This window comes from Canis lupus, chromosome 14 (assembly GCF_011100685.1).
Source record: "Canis lupus familiaris isolate Mischka breed German Shepherd chromosome 14, alternate assembly UU_Cfam_GSD_1.0, whole genome shotgun sequence".
Lineage (NCBI taxonomy): Eukaryota > Metazoa > Chordata > Mammalia > Carnivora > Canidae > Canis > Canis lupus.
Window position 1 is genome coordinate 32,148,610 of NC_049235.1, and position 21,311 is coordinate 32,169,920.

The 21,311-nt window shown below is 39.1% G+C and overlaps 1 protein-coding gene and 1 pseudogene across 1 annotated transcript in view; one reads left to right on the forward strand and one right to left on the reverse strand.

Moving 5' to 3' along the window:
• The first annotated feature begins 8,864 nt into the window (after nt 1-8,864).
• On the forward strand, nt 8,865-14,603 carry LOC100855891 (annotated as a pseudogene).
• Nucleotides 11,353-21,311, reverse strand: part of SNX13 (sorting nexin 13) — a 179,882-nt gene continuing 169,923 nt past the window's right edge. The window contains exon 29 of the mRNA XM_038557025.1: nt 11,353-11,640. The gene's annotated coding sequence lies outside the window, so the exon portion shown is untranslated. The remainder of the gene's footprint in view (nt 11,641-21,311) is intronic.

Sequence of the window (21,311 nt, forward strand, 5' to 3'; positions counted from 1 at the left end):
TTTTTTTTTTTTTTTTTTTTTTTTTTTTTTTTTTTTTGCCTTTCTACCTTGTTAGAAGTGAAAACTTTTCTCTCTGTATGGCTCCGGCTGTTCCCTCTTTACATGTCAGGTCGAATCTGTAGGTGTTCAGGATGTCTTGAAAGTTATCTAGGTCAGTTTGTGGGACCAGGTGAGTTGAGGACCCCTACTCTTCCACTATCTTGCCAATCTCTCCCTCTACCCATTTTTTATTTGGATTATTTGGGGGATGTTTTGCTATTGAGTTATATGAATTCCATATAAATTTTGGATATTAGCCCTGTATCAGATAAGATTTCCAAATATTTTCTCCCGTTCAGTAGGTTGCCTTTTCATTTTGTGAGTGGTTTCCTTTGCTTGTGCAGGAGCTTCTTCGTTTCATATAGTCCCACTTGCATATTTTTTGTTCTATTTGCCTTTGGTATCAAATTTTAAAAATTATTGCCAAGGTAGATGTCAAGGAGCTTACTGCCTATGCTTTCTTCTAGGAGTTTTGTGATTTCAGGCCTCACATTTAAGCCTTTAATCCATTTCAAATTTATTTTTGCATATAGTGTGAGATAGTGGTCCAGTTTCATTCTTTTGCATATGGCTGTCCAGTTTTCTGACCATTTACTGAAGATACTGTTCTTAACTCCTTTGTCAAAGATTAATTGACCATATATGTGGGTTAATTTCTGGTCTCTCTATTCTGTCGATTGATCTATGCGTCTGTTTTTATGCTAACACATATTATTTGGGTTAGTGTAGTTTTGTAATGTAGCTAAAAATCAGGGAACAAGATACCTCCAGTTTTATTCTTCTTTCTCAAGAGCACTCTGGCTATTCAGGTCTTCGGTAATTTTATACGAATTTTAGGATCATTTGTCATATTTCTGTGACACACGCCATTGGAATTTTTATAGAGATTGTAATCTATAGATTGCTTTGGATGATACAGACATTTTAATAATATTACTTCTTTCAATCTATGAGTACAGAATATCTTTCCATTTGTGTCTTCTTCAGTTTCTTTTATCTGTCTTACAATTTTCAGCATACATATTTTTAACCTCCTTTATTCAATTTATTCCTAGGTATTTTATTATTTTCTATGCAATTGTACATAGGACTGTTTTCTTAATTTCTCTTTCTGATAGTTTGTTATAAGTATATAGAAATGCAACAAATTTATGTATATTGATTTTGTATTCTGCAACTTTACTGAATTTTTTGGCTCTAAAAGTTTTTTGGTGGAGTCTTTATGGTTTTCTATATGTAATGGAAATATTGTGTCATCTGCCTGCAAATAAGAACAATTTTACTTCTTTCCTGGTTGGGATGGGTTTTATTTCTTTTTCTTACCTAATTAGCCTGTCTAGCACTTCCAATATATGTTGAATAAAAATAGTGAGTGGACATCTTTATCTTGCTCCTGATTTTAGAGAAAAAGCTTTCAGTTGTTCATTATTGTGTATGATGTTAGCTTTGGGTTCATCATAAATGACCATTATTATGTTGAAGTGTGCTCTTTCTACACCTTCTTTGTTAAGAGTTTTTATCATAAATGAATATTGAATTTTGTCAAATGCATGTTCTGCATCTATTGAAATGATTAACATTTTTATTCTTCATTTTATTAATGTGGTGTATCATGTTGATTCGTTTGCAGATGTTAAGCCATCCTTGCATCCCTGGAAGAAATCCCACTTGATCATGTGGTCCTTTTATTGCATTGCTGAATTTGGTTTGCTAATATTTTATTGAAGATTTTTTGCATCTGTGTCTATCAAGGTTCTTGGCCTGTAACTTTTCTTTTGATGTCTTCTTCTGGTTGTCACATCAGGGTAATGCTCGTAGAAGGATTGCTCTTTATTCTTGAGTGTTTGGTGGAATTCATCAGTGAAGCCATCTGGTCCTGGACTTTTTGATTTTTGATTACTGATTCAATCCCCTTACTAGTAACTGGTCTGTTTAGATGATCTATTTCCTCACGACTCAGTCTTGGAAGGGTGTGTGTTTCTAGGAATTTATTCATTTCTTCTAAGTTGTCCAATTTGTTGGATTATAATTGTTCTTCTTTCATTTCTGATTTTATTTATATGAATTCTCCCCCTTTTTTTTCTTGGTAAGTCTAGCTAAAGGCTTGTCAATTTCATTTATCTGTTCAAAGAACCAGTTCTTAGCTTTACTGATCTTTTCTATTGCTTCTGTAGTCTCTATTTTGTTTAATTCTTCTCTGATCTTTGTTATTTCTTTCCTCCTATTAAACTCAAGATTTGCCTCTTCTTTTTTTCTGTTCTCTGAGATGTAAAATTGGGTTATTTATATGAGATTTTTCTTGTTTCTTGGGATAAGCACTTATTGTTATGAACTTCTCTCTTAGAACTGCTTTTACTGTATCCGATATGTTTTGGTATATTGCATTTTCATTTTTATTTGTCTCAAGATATTATTTTATTTCTCTTTTGATTTCTTCATTGACCCATCAGTTGTTCAATAACATGTTATTTAATCTCTTATATTTGTGAATTTTCCAGTTTTTTTCTTTTAATTGATTTCTGGTTTCAAACCATTGCGGTCAGAAAAGATACTTGATATGATTTCAATCTTTAAGAAGATAAGTGTTGATTCAGTTGCTTGCTAGGACTATCATTATCTGTTTTTTTCATAGAGAAATGCTGATTACAGATTCAACTTCTGGCTAATTTGGAACAATGGCTACACCTAAAAAGAATTCCTTCCTTTGGAGAAATAAGTGTAAATAATAGAATAAATCCTATTTGTTTATGATGTATAGGTATGTTTTAAGGTAATCTCTGTTGGTATATAACTCCAAGACCTCAACCTGGAATGCTTATATTTTGGAAAGCTCTCATTTAGCTCCATTAAAAGACATTCCCCCCTCAGGCTTTCACTCCGGGTCCCCTGAGACTACTTTAACTTTCTAGAGTTGCTGAAAGCATTTGTAGAGTAGAAAAATAACATAGAGAATATGGTTTAGAAAGTCATTTCAGGCAGCCCAGGTGGCTCAGTGGTTTAGCGCCGCCTTTGTCCCAGGGCGTGATCCTAGAGACCCGGCATGGAGTCCCACATCGGGCTCCCTGCATGGAGCCTGCTTCTCCCTCTGCCTCTGCCTCTGCCTCTGCCTCTGCCTCTGCCTCTGCATGTGTGTGTGTGTGTGTGTGTGTGTGTGTGTGTGTGTGTGTCTCAGGAATAAATAAATAAAATCTTTAAAAAAAAAGTTATTTCTAGAATTACTTTTTGCTCTAAGCACCATGGGTATCATGGATGTTCATGGTAGACTCTATCTGGTTTTTCTCATCCTATGCACTCAGACAAGTGTGGAATGGGTGACCTAACATGTCAGACATTACACTGTGATGATATTACTTCTCATTAAAGAAGCTATCCTTTCTGAGTAGTCCTCAAAAAAGGGAAGTATTTTTAGGTAGAAAAACAAAATCTTTCTTGTGATCTAAAAGCATCTCTCTCCTCTGGATTGATGAGGAAAGGTTATGATGCTGCCTCCCCCACAAATTCTAGCCCATTACATTTTCATTCCAAACTTCTAGTCACATGTCTAAATATTCTCATTCCATACCAGTCCAGTATCTTAAGAGAAGAAAGATTGGCAGTTATCTTCCATCCAAAACAACAACAAGAAAACATATATACATAGGGCTTGATTATACAAACTGCTCCCACACATATAACCACATTGATCTTCATAATAACCCTATAATTGTTTGCTGTGATAGGTCGGCCACAAAATTTGTATATGTCTATGTTCTTGTACACCAAGGCTCCCTAGCTATTTGGCATGTGACAATCCTCCCTTTGTGAGAAAAAAGCACCCACTTGACGTCATCAGGATGTCTAATAACCAAAGGTGTGGGACATTCCATTCACAAGTAGTAATTTATATAAAATAAAAGAAGGGAGGGGTGGAAAGTATGCAATTTGTGCAGTCTTTGTTTTGCCATGTGTCATGAGAGTGTTCCCAAACCCACATCTCAGAGACTCGAATGAAAAGGGAAAGAATTTATAACAGGATACCATCACTGTGGTTGACTTGAGTACAAAGGAAGGAGGCAGTCACCTTGCCCTGGGAAGAAGCAGCAAATAGACCGTGTTCCTGGAACTGCACCGTGGATGACTCTCTCCATGCCTACCTCCCAAGATTAGAGGGTGGAGGGAAGATTTTCATTCTTCCATATGTGACAGCTAGGACTTCCCTTCCACATACTTCAATCTTTTCTGGGTTTCTACAGTCCCACACACTTTGGTTAATTTCATTTGTTTGTGTTCAAAGGGAGACACCTTCAAGTATTCCAATCTTTGAAAGGCAGTGAAGTGTTGTTGGATGGACTGAGCAAAGTCTTGAAGCATAAACAGAAACTTTCCTGTTGGAAGATACAAGTGAGATTTGCAAGTAGATGTCATTGAGGGGCCTCATGTACTCCCTCACAATGACAAACCCTTCACTGGAGACAGTCTGCATTCCACCATGCTCCTTCGTGCACAGCTAAGCAATCTCTCAAAGCTGGTCCCTTTCTCTAAGGTGGAACCCGAGGCTCCTGCCATGGCCAGGAGGCCATCAAGGCCCCTCACTTAACTATTTTCAAGTTTATTGTGGTGGTTTATGCTGTTTGATGTTGTTATTGCTGTTGTCATTGTTATTATTCAAATATAATTCATATGTCATTAAAGTTCACCATTTTAAAGTATACAATTTAGTTGGGATTTTTGGTATATTCACAAGGTTGTGCAACCATCTTCACTGTCCAGGCCTAGGATTTTTCATTACCCTGAAAGAAATATCTACTCCCATTAGCAGTTACTTCCCCTGCAGCCTGGCCAAAAATAAAAAATAAATAAAAATAAAAATAAAAATTTACTTCCTAACTTTATGGATTTACCAATTCTGAACATTTCATATAAATAAAATCATGCAGTATGTGGCCTTTTATGTCCGACTTCTTTCATTTATGAGCAGAGTGTTTCCAAGTTTATCCATATTGTAATATCAGTATCAGTACTTTCTTTATTCCCTTTTATGGTTACGTAACATTCCACTGTATGGATATACCACATTTTGTTTATCCATTCAACTATTGTTGAACATTTAGGTTGGTTCTACATTTTGGCTAAGATAAATAAAGCTGCTATGAATACTCACATGTAAGTTTTTATGTAAAGAAATATTTTCTGATTTGGCTTTTATTTGTCTAGAAAATCTCTTTTAAATACCCTCAAAAAGTTATTTCAGATAGAAAGCTTTATTTTCTTTTTAAGATTTCATTTATTTTAGAGAGAGACTGTGCAAGTGGGGAGAGGAACAGAGGGAGAGGGAGAGAATCTCAAGCAGACTTCATGCAGAGCCCCATGCTGGGCTCCATCTCACAGGCTCATGACCCTGAGATCATGACCTGAGCCAAAACCAAGAGTCAGAGGGCTGCTTAATTCACTGAACTGCTTTGGTGCCCCTTAAAGTAGAAGGCTTTAGCTTTTACCTTACATTGTCTCTAGGATTATTTTGGTTCTACTACCTGTCAAGGCTAGGTATTGATTTTTTTTTTTTCTTATTCTTAAACATCTCTAGAAAACTAACCTTCCCAAGGCCATGAGGTACTTGGTACCATGTAGGCATGACAAGAGAAGTGTATTGATGTATTTTGAAAGAGTGTTAGACGGTACTCAATAATGGTTACTCAAAGTGACACTTATTTCCATTAAGTTAACTTTCAATTCTCTTTTTGGAGGAAATTAACTAACCAGAAACCAACTCCTAAGCTTTAAATACACTTCTTAAGGAAAAGTCAAAGGAAAATTATTTTTGATCTGCTCTACAATAGTCATTACACAGCCCAGTACTGAGCCAAAAGTAAGTTCAAAATAAATAATTGTAAAATAAAAACACTAATGAATAAGTGAATAAATGTACACTTGATAGCTAGGACACAAATCATAGGGGGAAATTAAAAACTGTTTAGGCAACATTTCTTTAGAAAAATGCCAATCAGGGATGCCTGGGTGGCTCATTGGTTGAGTGTCTGCCTTTGGCTCACGGCATGATCCCGAGGTCCTGGGATCGAGTTCCACATTGGGCTCCATGCATGGAGCCTGCTTCTCCCTCTGCCTATGTCTCTTCTATGCCTCTCTCTCTGTGTCTCTCATGAATAAATAAATAAAATCTTTTTTTCAAAAATGCCAAGGACTGGAGATTTAAAAATTGTAAAATTTTATACCCTAGAGTAGTATTTCTTGAGAGACAAAGTACTTAAGATGAAAGAATGTTCTTGTTTTCCAGATCAGTTTTGCAAGTTATATTTAATTGTTCATAGGAATAATAACAAGCTAGACAAATTTGTTAATACAACCCATAGGTCCTTTGCCTCCTGGACCAACCCCGGCTTTCTGATGGAAGTGCCAGCACTCATACTGGGCCCAATTCACTGTCAATGAAACATAAAGTGGAAGACAAAGAAGAAAGAGAAAAGGAAAAGACAAGGGAGAAGGCAGCTAGTTCTGATGTTAGGAAATGTTCAAGTGTCACATAAGCATTCAGTCTCCACTTGTTCTATTCTTGACTTCACCTCTAAGTTATTTGGTGGCATCAGACAAATCACTTCGATTTCTATTGCCTCAGTTTCTCTCATATATAAATTTGGGCTAACATTGCTTGCCCTTAACAAGTTCAAATAGCATTTGAGGTAGAAAGTTGGAAAGGCTCAACCTGTGCCTGTAAAGTGTATTTACAGCCCCCTGGAGCAAAGCAGGTTGGAGCTAAAAGTATCATTATTTTTGTAGTTAGAAAGTCAGAATCTATCCTCCATCATGTTTTAAGCCTTTGAAAGAGCTCTTTGTTTTTCTGCCTAAGCTTTGGCCCACAGGGGAAAATATTCTGTCTTTCAAAAGGTTTCTTTCATAAACAGGTCATTCTTTTTAAGTGGGTTTCACTGACTATGTTTATTAACATGTAGTAACACTTAAGGGAGGTTTCATTCGGTACTGAGAATAAAGCAGTGTGGGCAGCCGGCCACCCCTTAGCCTAAAAAGAAATATTGTCTAGAACAAGGCCCGAGGCACTGAGAGAGGCCAACGCCACTGCAGGTTGCTGCTTGAGTCTTGCGTCACTCAAACCAAGTAGTGCAAACAATGATGATGGTGTCCCAGAGAGCCCTCATCCCAGACAAGGCCAGTGGGTGAAGCCTTTCTTACTCACTGAAATGATTTCACCAGAGAGAAATCTGTGTCAATAAAGGGGAAGATGAAGATATTCAAGTTGATAAACAGCACAAAATTTAATTTTATAAGCTGTCTTTCCATGTTTTCTTTCTATCCATGTGGTTGAATTTTCCCTGTTATGTAAGCTAAACATTTTCATTTTTGATGTATGTCATGACTGAGTCTGTTAACTCTTCCTGTGATTTTCCTCCCATCTCACATCCCACTACTTGTCCTAATTTGGTATTTTTTCCCCCTTGCAAGGAACAGAAATCCTTTTGATGAAGGCCATCTTTAGAGACTTCTGGACCTTAGTAAATCTTACTGTAGGATCATCCATTACATTCCTTACAAAGGTAAAATCGGGTTAGAATATTCCTCCAGAGGGGCACCCGGGAGGCTTAGTGGTTGAGCATCTCCCTTCGGCTGTGGTGATCCCGGGGTCCTGCTTCTCCCTCTGCCTGTGTCTCTGCCTCTCTCTCTGTACCTTTCATGACTAAATAAAGTCTTTAAAAAAAGATGCCTCCAGAGCAATCTTGAATGAACACAGTAAGTCAGGAAGGGCAACCTGCTGCACAAGGGGTGTATGGGAAAAGGAAAGCCAATCACATCAGCCTCCAGAGTGGCCAAATGAACTGAGTGAAGGTCACCAGCTGGGAGACCTTTCTCCTCCTCTCCACCGGGACTTTGTCCCTGAATGCTCACCAGTGATCAGCAAAGCCTAGTACTTGAAGCAAATGTTCTGCTTTAATGGTAAGATACGTACTGCCTGTCCTCTAAAGCTCCAACCCCTTCAGGTTTCATTCCAGAAAAATGAAATTTTGCCCTGTCATATGCACTCAGAAACTAACAGAAGATTTGTTATAAATCCAGGAAATTAAACTCTGACCAACAGTCGGTGCATCAAGGCCTGTCAGGGCTTGATGAAGATCTTCAGAAGTCCTGAGCATTAGAGATAATGCTTCCCATGCCACCACCACCTACCATATGCAATATCACTTCTGGTAAAAATCTAAACCTTGCAGTAGAAGGAGTTTCAGCAAAGCTCAGACTCTTACCATGAAAATAATGCAATGCATTTCCTGAAATATCATTATTTTTTTCTTTTTGTTTGTGTCCTATTAACTGGTGATCTAAGCATGTGCTCAGTGTGTCTTTTGGGGGATTTTATCCCTGCCTCCACGCACCTGTATACCCACCAAATATTTCCCACTTGATTGGTTTGCTTATTTGTATCACAAGTTTTTCCACTGAAACAATCATGCTTAATGTGATCTTACTTCTTTTGAGGGAACTGTGAAGAAGCAGGAGTATGTTTTTCTAACATTTTAAATATAAAATCAATGTATTCATTTAAGACACACTTCTTGAGCTCTAATGATGTTCCAAGGAGAACATAGGAAGTCAACCTTATTACAAGGATAATTAATGCTTGAGGCAAAGTCACATGTGGACAAAACCATGAAAGACAAGCCATGAGCTGAGTGACCAAGCCATGTGACTATTTAAGATGGAGAGAAAAGCACCTAAAAGGGACAGTATTAGTCTGTTCAAGCTGCTGTAACAAAATACCGAAGTCTGCATGGCTTCAAGAATGGAATTTTTTTCTCACAGTTCTGATGACTGGCAAGTCCAAGATGAAGGTACAGGCCAACTCAGTTCCTGGTGACAGCCCTCTTTCTGACTCATAGATGGTGGTCAGCCTACTGTATCTTCACATGATGGAGAGATAGGGAGACCTTTCTCATGTCTGTAATTCTAAAGGTACTAATCCCATTAGAAGGATTCAACCCTTATGACCTCATCTAAACTTAAAATCCAGGATCCCTGGGTGGTGCAGTGGTTTGGCGCCTACCTTTGGCCCAGGGTGCGATCCTTGGGACCCGGGATCGAGTCCCACGTCGGGCTCCCGGTGTGTGGAGCCTGCTTCTCCCTCTGCCTGTGTCTCTGCCTCTCTCTCTCTCTCTGTGACTATCATAAATAAATAAAAATTAAAAAAATAAAAAAATAAAAATAAACTTAAAATCCCTCTCCAAGACCTCACCTCCCACTGCCATCACACTGGGGATTAGGATTTCAACATATAAAAATTCAGGGGTGATGCAAACATAAGTCCTTAACAGGGATGGAGACAAAGACAACATGGAACCTTGAGGGACTGAAAGGAGACCCCCAAGACTCAACGGCAAGGTAGAAAATGGCACTCTGGCAGCAACGGAACTGGCAGCGTATTAGGAATTTTCCTAAATGGCAATTTTTATTTTTTCTGAGAGAAATAGGCCACAAAAGAAGGATTTTAGGCAAGGCACAACATGGTCACTTTTGAGTTTTATAAATATTATCCTGACCAGGTGCCTGAGAGGGTGGACTAGAAGAGAGAAGTAAGCAAGGAGAACAGTTAGGATGTCACTGAAGTATCTCAGTAGACAGTTGGCCACTACTCTTTAAGACATTTTTGTACCAATTTTTAAAAATCCATGAGTCATCATTGGTAGGCAGAGGAATTAGAAGAAAGACACTACCTTGCAGACACATGGCTTGAAAAAGAGCCCTTTGTGACAAGAAAAATTGGCCTTCCTCCGACATGAGGCAGACCTGTGCCAGGGGCAGGGCTGAGTTGTGGTTTCAGCCCCACTGGCCCTCTTGCGCAGGCACCCTGCATAGCACATGAAGCACACAGGTAAGTGTATGCACAGTGACAGTGGTGAGAGAGAGTGATGGGTTGGAGTACCTGAAGGACTGTGGGAGACTGAGATGCTTAGGACAACACCTGAGTCCCAAGCTTGGATTTCTGAGTAAAAGCTACTGAATCTAGACTTGAATACAGTGACCCTAAGGTGATTGAGCCATCCAAATAGAATATAATACGATCAGCATGCGTCCATCAGATAGGATCTCCTTGTACTAGCCTGTAAACTCTATGAAAACAAAGACTGTGCTTTATTTGGGGCTGCCAAGTGTGGCTGTACAATATTCAACTCATGTAGGCATAAGCATCAGCCCTAGAAATGATTCTCAATACATACCACTGAGTGAATAAGCAAAATGAAGCTCAGGAGAGGGCTCAGCATGAAAGCCTTCACCCCTCATGACAGATGATTGAAGCAAACTCTGATTTCTGATCTCGTCATACATGAATTTCAACCAGGGCTTGTGAAGAGTGACTTTTTTACCAGACTGGACACTGGGAAGTGGACTGGGAAAATGGGTTAAAGGAAACAAATACAGTCAGATGAGGGGAAAGATGGTGTAACCAGGTTACTTGGTAATTTTAAGAACACGTTTTGTCAGCTACTTAAAAAGAGAGGGGATTGCAGGAGACCAGGAAAAAGAGTAGAGAAATGAGAAAGCAAAAGAGAGAAAAGCAATCCTCTCTGCTCCATAGTTTTAATTCCCCTTTTCTACTTGGTGTAAGGAACAAACCACTGTGAATGCCTGACTGGTTTCTGATTCCACTCTTCCCACCTTCCTATATCTTCTTTCTCCCAAACATCACCATTTTCAAGGGAAGGAAGGCTAAGGTTCAGGGAACAGATATTTAAAATGAGAGTCTAATTGGATGGGTGAGGAAATCTCCATGTTCAACGTCCTTCACAGTGCCAATCTACCAAGTCGACAGAACTGTCACATAAGCAGCTGCTGCCTTTAAAGAATGACATCCTGTCACATCCTGCAGTAATAACAGGGCTGGACCAAGGCACAAGAGACAAGGATGTGGCATCCCATGCTTTGGTAATATCCGTGTTTCTCTAGGCCTCCAGTTTCTCACCACAAAAAGGAGGGGCAGCATATCTGCAAGAAGCAGACCGTCTACGTCGACTTTCCTGCTTTCCGCCATCTGGTCAATTTCCTGTTGTCATGAAGCACCCATTACTGAGGGAGAACCATACTTGGCGCTGTTGAACTACGCTCATTTGGTGAAACATGGTGAGGTTTTAATCATCTAAGACACTTTCAATTACTTAGGGGGTGGGGCAAGGAGGATCATGATTTTTAGAACCCTGGAAATGTTCTTTGAGGATAAAAATTGAGTGTCAGGGGCTCTGTGAGCCCGTGATGGGAAGCTGCTGCAGAAATTGGCGGTGCACAAAGTTTAGATTCCAATGAGGCTACAGTTTTACTATAAACAGGCACAGATGCACGGAGGGGACTTTGGGAAGCTGGTCGGTTTTCTAGTCTCCTCACAAGAGGGCAGTGCTGCTTCACAGTTGTGGCCTTTGCTCCGTAGGCCAGGGGCAGCCTGGCTGCAGGTCCCCAACGTTTGTCTCATCTCAGGCATCACCAAAGAAGTTTGTTTTGTTCAGGACCTTGTTAGAAGGAAAATCTTAGCAAAAGTTGTTCTCTTTTGTCTTCTCAGAAATTTACAGGGTGATTCTGGAATCATAAATAGCCACAGATTCTCTTACTTCTACCCTGGAAATGAAGGGAATTAAGAGCATCAGTTGGTTAGTGATAGGATAAATGCAATTAATGAAATCCCTTTTGATGACCTACTGCACATTACAGGCACTTCTGGAGATTGTAAAAGTTTATGAGAGACACGTGAGTGCTTAGTACACTTGGTATCCTTGAGACATGAACCTACCCTCAGGGGATAGCTCAGGTATATTTAACAGAAACATATTTTAAAGAACTATTTTAAGTCTTATAAATATGACTATGTGGGCAAAGAGAAATTGCTAATCAAGTTTCAGAATTATAGTGACTGAAGTCTAAAGAATAACATGTTTTCCAAAATGCTCCTTTTGGAAATGAATGCTTTTGTGTGCCTGTCTTAATATGCACCAGCCAAGAATTTTTCACTGGTGACTTACTACAGATGCATGTGTGTGTATGCATATACACACATACATGCTCTGTGTCCTCTAATGAGATTAAACTCAATTTCAGAACTGAGTTCAAATTTTGAACAGTTCCAAAAATTTGCCTATGTGGCCTTAACATTCTCTCTAAATTCTTCAGGTCAGAACCATCATCTTTTCTGCTAAACCAAATTTGAGAGTACATTTTCAAGAGCTATTTTAATCAAACTGAAAGTTCATTCTTGGACAAAAGGGAATGTGTTCCCTAGAAATTCACAATTCAAAATTTAAGAAAACAACTCCAGAGTCACCTGGCTGACTCAGTCAGAGGAGGAGCATGCGACTCTTGATCTCAGGGTCAGGAGTTTGAGCCCCATATAGGGTGTAGAGATTACTTAAATAAATTTTTTTTTTTAGAAAAAGAAAGAAAAAAGAAAACAACCCCATTTATAACAGAATTGAAAACAATAAAATACTTAGGAATAAATTTAACAAAAGAATTTTTAAAAAGAGAATTGCTAGGCTTATACACTGAAAACTGCAAAATATTACTGGAAATTGAAAAAGATCCTACTAAATAAAAAATGTCCCAAGGTCATGGATCAGAAGATATTAAGATCTTCTGAATTTGTTAAGATGGCAAAACTCCAAAGATTCATCTTCAGATTCAACATAATAAAGTCTCAGCTGGTTTTTTTGCAGAAATTGATAGGCTCATCCACGCGTGGGATCCAGAATAGCCAAAGCAACCTTGGAAAAAAACAACAAAGTTGGAGGTGTCACACTTCCTTATTTTAAATATTACAAAGCTACAGGAATCAAGACTGCAGTATTGGCATAAATATAGACATAGAGATTAATAGAAATGAGAACCCAGAAGTAAATTCATATACTTATGATCAATCGATTTTTGACAATGGTCTCAAGATAATTCAATGAGGGAAGAAGACTGCTTTCAACAAATGGTGCTAGACAGCTGTTAATCACATACAAAAGAATGAATTTGGACCCTATTTCACACCATGTACAAAATTAATTCAAAATGGATTAAAATGTAAGAGGTACAACTAAGGCCATACCTGTTAGAAGGAAACAGAAGTCTTTGTGACCTTGAATTGGGCAACAGTTTCTACGATATAACATCAAAGCACAAAGCATGAAAGGAAAAATAATGCATAAACTGACAAAATTTTTTAAATTTTGTGATTCAAAGGGCACTATCAAGAAAGTGAGATGATAACCCACAGAATGGGAGAAAAAAACCACAAATGACATATCACATAAGGATATAATGTCCATAATATGTAAAGCACTCTTAGAGCTCAGCAATTAAAAGATAAACAATCCAAGTTTTGAATGGTCAAAGGTTTGAACAGAAATTCCTCTAAAAAAAATACAAATGACCAATAATCACATGAAAAATACCCAACACAATTATTAGTCATTAGGGAAATGAAAATCAAAACCACAAAGAGATACACTTCAGATCCAATAGGATGGCTGTAATAATATTCTAAAAGACAATAACAGGAATGGGGTGCTACATGACCCCATCCCAGGGCATGATGGAAAGAAGGGTCTCCTGTCCTGCTTGATCCTTTGCCCATACCCCATCAGCAGGTGCCAGCCTGAGCCCAGTCTTCTCATCCATAGTAGATAAAAGAGGACCCACCCACAGACCCGAGCCCATGAAGGGGGACCCTATCCTCTGTCTCTGGGAGGAACCAGGTACTATGGTAGCCTTTGGAGATTCAATATGCAAGATAAAGTCCCCATCCTTATGAAGTATATATTCTAATGGTGGAGATAGGCCTCAGGAATGCAAGCTGCAAATGAAGTATATCACATTTTTTTATGACATGATCATTTGGAAATGCCCTCACCAGAAGAAATCAAGAAAAGAAAGAAGGCTGCTGTTCTTGGTCTCCGGACCAACAAATAGTGCATCGTTGTAGAAGAAGGGAAATAAATCTTGGTTAGAGATGTTGGTGTAACCATAACTGATCCTTTCAAGCAGTTTGTGCAAATACTTCCTGAAAAGATGTCACTGTGTTTTGTATGATGCAAGCTTTGAAGCCAAGGAATCCAGAAAAGAGCAGTTGATGGCTTGTGTGTGTGTGTGTGTGTGTGTGTGTGTGTGTGTGCGTGTTTAAACAATTTCCAGACCTGAGGTGATGGTTATGCCTCTGTCCTTGGACCTTCAAGTTGAGAGGAATAAGAATCTGAGAGACTTAGAGATTGCTCTCTTCCTGGTTTCCAAGGATAGAAACTGCCTTCTGTGAGAGGATTGGACTAGGGCACCAGAACTAGCGTCTCTGAAAACTAAAGTGATCTATGCAAGCTCCCAGGATACAATCAAAAAGAAATTTCAAAGCATAAAACACAAAAGTCAAGCAAATGGACCAGAAGACCTCAATGGGGCTTGTATTGCTGAAAAGCTAGGTGGATCTTTAATTGTAGCTTTTGAAGGATGCCCTGTAGACCATCATGCAGTGCCACAAAGTGAAAGGTTCCATGTTTAGTGTTGTTATATAAGTAAAACAATATGTTTAGGTCAGGGTCTCACTGAAGGGTCTCACTATCTAGTCATCTGTTAGAGTAAATGAAATATTCTACGAATATGTACAAATGGTCCTAAATAAGTCTAAAATCCGAAGATGTATTGGTGTTAAATTAAATCCTTATTGGCCAAATGCCTGTTTCAATGAGTTGGCTTGTAAGGTTTTTGTTAAACTCGTGGTTTTTAATAATGCAGTTCACAAAGCAGCACAAAGCCTTATGAAGAGAATTACTGCATCTTTGTAACCTCAGCAGTTACTTTGTTTCTTTTGCTTAGAGAATTGGTCATAATCTGGTTATAATTTCGGCCCCAAATTCTCTATTCTCTGTTGAGCTAAAGTGAACCGTGGAAACTAAATCTCTTCACTACATGTCACAGCACTAATATACTAACTACAGTGAGATTAAGTAAGACAGTCTTTTAAATCTAGCAAATGTGTGATAGAGACTGCTCAGAACTATGCACACTTCTCATTAAGGGGGGCACGTGTTGTGATGAGCACTGGATGTGCTATGTAACTGATGAATTGCTAAATTCTACTCCTGAAACCAATATTACACTGTATGTCAACTATCTATAATTCAGATAAAAACTTGAAAGATGAAAAAAAAGGAATTGTGCACACTTCTAACCAGTTGAACTTAGAAGTAGCTGTATTGGCTTTATTATTAAAGGTAGCTTAAAAAAAAGACAGTAACAAATGTCAGCGAAGTTGTGGAGAACTCTCAGACATTGCTGATGGGAATGTGAAATGGTACAGTCATTTTAGAAAAGAGTTTGGAGGCTCCTCAAAAAGTTGAACCCAGCAATTCCATTCCTTTGGTATATACCCAAGATAATGAAAAACATGCCTTTACACAAAAACCTATGCACGTATGTTCAGAACATCATTATTTATAATAGCCAAAAGGTGAAAACAATCTAAACGTCCATCAACTGACAAATAACTAAATGAGGCATGGAGTATCCGTACAATGGAATAGTATTCATGCATAAAAAGGAATGAAGTACTGAATGAAAATTTTAACTAAATGAAGACCGCACTCACAAAAGACCACATATTTTGTTCCATTTATAGGAAATTTCCAGAAAAGGCAAATCTGCTGGCGCAGAAAGTAAACTGGTGGTTTTCAAGGGCTAGGGTAGGGAGGAATGGGAGTGACTACTAATGGGAATGGGATTTTCTTCTGGGATGATGAAATGTTATGGAATTAAATTATAACGATGATTGCAGAGCTTTGTAAACACACTAAAAATCATTGAGTTTTATGCTCTAAAGAGTGAATTTTATGGTATGTAAATTATATTTCAATTAAGAGAGAGACAGAGAAAAAGAGAATGGGCTTTGACAGAATGTTCCCAACCATGAAGGAGATGGAAGTAGAAATGAGGTCATTAAAATGCTAGAATAAAGAGTAGCATCATAAATTTGCTCTCAATCCAGGTCCCAATAACACTGTTTACTGAAGACCAAGGACTGCCTTTTTCTAAATACACTGATTAGGAAACAAAAGCTTATTGACCTAACTCCCCCCACAAAAAAAAAATAAATAAACAACTAAATAGAAATAAAAAAACCCCAAGTGGTTACATAGTTTCTGTTTTTTTTGCAGCAAATATTTATCTTACTATTTAATATAAACTAATACCCACTAACAGGAAAATTGACTAATAGTAATGTATAAATGCAATAGAGTGTTACAGAGCAGAAAAAATGAGTGGATCTGTGCTACATTAGCAAAAACTTGACGAAAAAGCAAATAACAAGACTATATACAGTATGAGATCATTTATATAAAATTTTTAAATGCAAAGCAATACTGTACACACACACACACCACATACCACTTACATATAAAATATGTATATATATCCTTAATTACATATATATATCTCTAAGTATATAATATATACTGTATAATATATGCACAATATATTAAGAAATTAAGTATTAAGGATATATACATATATTACATAGTATAATATATACTAAAAGGATTAAGTATTGAGTATGAGATATATGTATATAGATGTGTATATATGCATATATATATATATAGAATTAAAAAGTTCACACAGTGATAAACATCTGACTAAAGAATAAGAAGAATAGGAACCCTATAGGAGAGAGGAGGAACAAGCAACAGACTATTTCAACTACCTTTATAATATTGGTTTCCTTCATCTGGGTAGTAAGTTAGTAACTTTTTATTCTGTTCTTTGTGCTTTGGATCTGTTAGAAACTTTCTACTACAAACTTTAAAAAATAAAAACAATTTTAAGAAGTAATCCTCATAAGGGCTTTATTGTTTGCCTTAAAATCACAATACACAGGGATGAAGCATTGGGAGCTGCTCTAAAATACTTTGCAACGGTCCAGGGGCAAGTATCAAAGCTTTAGAATATTTTCAAAAATGAGAGCAAGAAACCGAGAGGTGGCCTCTAGGATTCTGTTTCCGTGTCAGTGGCTGAACATCTTGCTTGTGTTTGAAAACTAATCAAGAGCCCGGCCGTGAACAGATTCCCCGCAGGACTCTCTCTGGCACCCCGTCGTCCCCCAGCCCACTTTCCCAGACTCGCACCTATTTGCCACCTGTTACAGGACTGAGCCAGAAAGCGGTCAAACCTTTGATCAAGCGATGCAAAGACTGCTGTTAATTTAAGTGTTTGTCACTATGTGAAAGACCCTGAAGTACACTGTGCCCATTGAAACCAGTGTACTCAGTTGAAAAGTAAAAAAAATCAGTGATCTACCATTGTAGCTCCTATGACAACTTACCTAGCTGCTCGTACTGATTTTTTCCTCCAAATTGAGCATATTTAACATAATTTGGGGACTTTTTAAAAGCGCTAATGTGTGTCTGCACATCTGTGTCTATGTTTGTGTGTCTGTGTCTGTCTCTGTGTGTGTCTTATGAATATTTAAGGAGGTTAGTTAATGTATAATTTTTAAATTCAACCCATTAAAGTCATTGCTATGCAGGTAACACCCAGAAGCGAGAAGCCCTGAAAAAGCTGAGCAGTCAAAATCCCCGTGCAGCTGCAAGCAGACAGCCTGGCATCTGGGCACTCTGGTCAGGGGCATGTCTGCTAACGGCCTGCTAGGAACAGCGCAGTGGAATGGACTTCTGGGGCATGTCCAGCCCCAGATATCTTTTTTCCTGTCGAAAGCCAGAGAGATTCATCACATTTCTATCTGCCCAGCATTTGGAAGGAGCAGTGCTGCTAAGGATTTTAGCTGATTGCATTGGCACTGGCAGAGAGCCCCTGATTGACAGCCCTGCAGGGCCGCACGGCTCCATGCACACATGCAGTCCAGCCAATGACATCTTCCTAATGAAAACCAAAAGGTATTTCTGCATTTCAACCACTCCAGCCATGGCAAACCAGACCTCAAGTCCTCCCTGATTAAAAAAAGTTGCTGACCTGGTTAAAGGGAAGTGCAGAAGCAAATTTGAAGACAATGCAGGGTCAAGTAAGAGTAGGAAAGGAACGAGACTCAAGCCAGACGGAATCCCTCTCTTAGGCTCTATCCTAACTGAATTTTAATGGTTTTTTTTTTTTTTTATTAAAGCAGAACATGCCTTTGGAAAAGTACATAAGCTATACAAGTACAGCTTGATGAATTTTCTCAAATCAGGTACACCTGATGACCACATACTGATCCAGCATCCCAGAAGCCTCTTCCATGCCTCATTGTCCCTAGTTCTCCACCAAAGCAACCACAGGTCTGGTTTCCTGTGGTTGCTGGTTTCCACTTGCCTTTGAATGCTCAGCAGAATCACACACAATGTACTCTTGTGTGTCTGCTCTACATTGTTAGTGCGATTCACCCCGTTCTGTGTGGCAAGCTGGTTGGTAGTGGGATGAACAAACTACAACGAATGCTGTCCTAGTCTGAGCATTTGCTCATCTCGGAAGAACCCACGGTGCTTGAGCTGACCTAGATTTTTCTAAAATCAGAGGGCTCCTTCTGGTCATTCCAGTCATTTGCAGTGCTAGCAGCACAGTGCTAGCAGGCTGGGGCCTCCGAGGTTCGAACACTGAAGAAACATTTACTTCTCATTTTTAATTTCAAGGGATTTCGATGCACTGGGTCAAGTCGTTCCAAACGTCTTCTTTTCTCTCTTTAATGCTGATAGAATATACAGTAATATCCTTTCTCCAGCCAAGATACTGGTGAATTTTGCCAAGTTTTCTCTTTTATTCATGATCAGTCTAAGTTTATCCATTTTGCTAGTTTAAAAAAAAAAAAAACTTTTGGCTTTGTTGAATCTCTTAATTATGCATTGCTTTTCAATTTCATTAATTACTGCTTCTCAATGCTGTTTTCTTCTCCTTGCTTTAGTTTGATGTCTTTTCCTAACTCTTGATCATTGATGCCTCCTTTTTGAATACATTGTTTCCTAAATTAAGTTTTTCTTTTCATCTTTGAAACCATCCTTCAGTACCCTATACTCTGGGATGCTGGGACTTTTATTACTATGCACACTACATTTCTCCTCCATTCATCGTGGAGACTCTGTAAATATGGGGTGCTGAGAAGATGTAGCATGGTGGAGGAAGAAGGGCATGGCTGTCTCTGCGCCCTCCCACCCTGAAGCACCGTCTGTCAACAGCCAGTCCTCTCAGCAGCACTCGTGGGTTCAGGTCCAGCCTGCTCATCTCTCCTCCGCTCATCCTGACTCCATAGGGGACCTTCCCAAACTTCCTGGTCTAACAATCTCAATTTCTTCCCCTGTCCCCTCAGCCCTAGGATGGAAGCTGCTTCCTGCAATTATCAGCTCTGTGTTTCCTAAGGGCTTCCTCTTGCTTAACTCTGACTTCTATTCATTTCATTCTGCTAAAATAGCTGATTTGGTTTGTCTTCTGACTGCACTCTGCATGTAGTTGTCCCAAAGCACACGTAACAGAGAAGTGAAGCATATTCGAAAGTGGTGCAAAATCTCATTTTCCCCTCTCTCCCAAATTGCTTTTCCTCCTCCATCCTATATCTTGGTGGAGAAGCAACTAAGCCAGAAGCCAGAAATCTGGGAGTGCTCTGACATTTGGTCTCCCTCTCTCTCTCTCTCTCTCTCTCCTTTAGACTCTATAGCCAGTCTGCCATTAAATTCCATTCCTTCAGGGGCTCCTGGGGGTTTCAGTCAGTTAAGCAGCCAACTCTTGATTTTGGTTCAGATCATGATCTCAGAGTCATAGGATCAAGTCCCAAGTGAGGCTCCGCGCTCAGCACAGAGTCTGCTTGAGATTCTCTCTCTCTCCCTCTACCCCTCCCCCTACACACTCATGCTCTCTCTCCCTCTCTCTAAAATAAAGAAATATTTTTTTAAAAATTCCAATGCAGCTGACCCTTATGTATTTCCCTGAAATCTCTTCCCTCCTTTCCATTTTCCAAGCCACCATTTTAATTCAGGCTGGAGTCATTTCTCATCAGGCCTATTTAACTAGTCTCCCAGCCTGTGGCCTCCTTACATACCAATCCCTATCCTGTTACCAAAGTCATCCTCCAGAGAAGCAAAGCTGCTGTCTTTAAAGACATTTCAGGGGTGACTGGGTGGCTCAGTCAGTTAAGAGGTTGGCTCTCGGTTTTGGCTTGAGTCATGATCTTAGAGTCGTGAGATCAAGCCCTGTGTTGGGCTCTGAGCTGAGTGGGGAGTCTGTTTGAGATTCTCACTTGCCCTCTCCCTCTGCCCGTTCCTCACCTTTCACCCACACCCATGCTCCCCTATCTTTAAAAAATAATAATAATAAATTTAAAAAGAAGACACTTCAAAGGCTCCCCATTCTATAGGGTAAAGCCCAATGCCTCAGTACCACATTCATCTTTTAGCCCTTTGTGGGCTGATCTTTGCCCATTCCCTTAGCTTCATCTGTCACTAATCCCCATCTTCCACAAGCAAATCCTGCGCACTCCACACACTATCTCCCAGGATGTCTGTCTCATTGGTCTGTGAACAACTCAAGATGAAAAGATATGGCTTATCTATCATTACTCACACAACTTGGCAGTGAGGGCATTCAATAAGCTCCCATGAAATGAGAAAATGACATTCCATGTTTCTGTATAGTTTTCATATTCGTAATTTTGGATATTTAACCATACTAGTTGTTATGGTAATTCTATGTGCCAACTTGACTAGGCCACAGTACCCAGATATTTGGTCAAATATAATTCTCAATATTTATATGAGATGAGATTAACGTTTAAATAAGTAGACTTTGAGAGAAGCATATTGCTCTCCATATGTGGAGTGGGCCTCATCCAATCAATGGAAGGCCTTAGCAGGAAAAACAAAAACAAAAACAAAAAACAGGGCAGCCCTGGTGGCGCAGCGGTTTAGCCCTGCCTGCAGCCCAGGGCGTGATCCTGGAGACCCTGGATGGAGTCCCACGTCGGGCTCCCTGCATGGAGCCTACTTCTCCCTCTGCCTGTGTCTCTGCCTCTCTCTCTCTCTGTCTCTATGAATAAATAAATAAAATCTTTAAAAATAAAATAAAATATACATTTAAAAAACAAAAACAAAAACACAACCTTCCCAGAAAAGGAGGAAATTCTACTAGCAGACTATCTCTGAACTCAAATTGCAACTTTTCCCTGGGTCTCTAGCCGGCTGGCCTACTCCACGGATTTTGGACTTGAAATCCAATCACATGAACAAAGTGAGCCAATCTCTTAAAATTAATCTCTTTACACACACACACACACACACACACACACACAC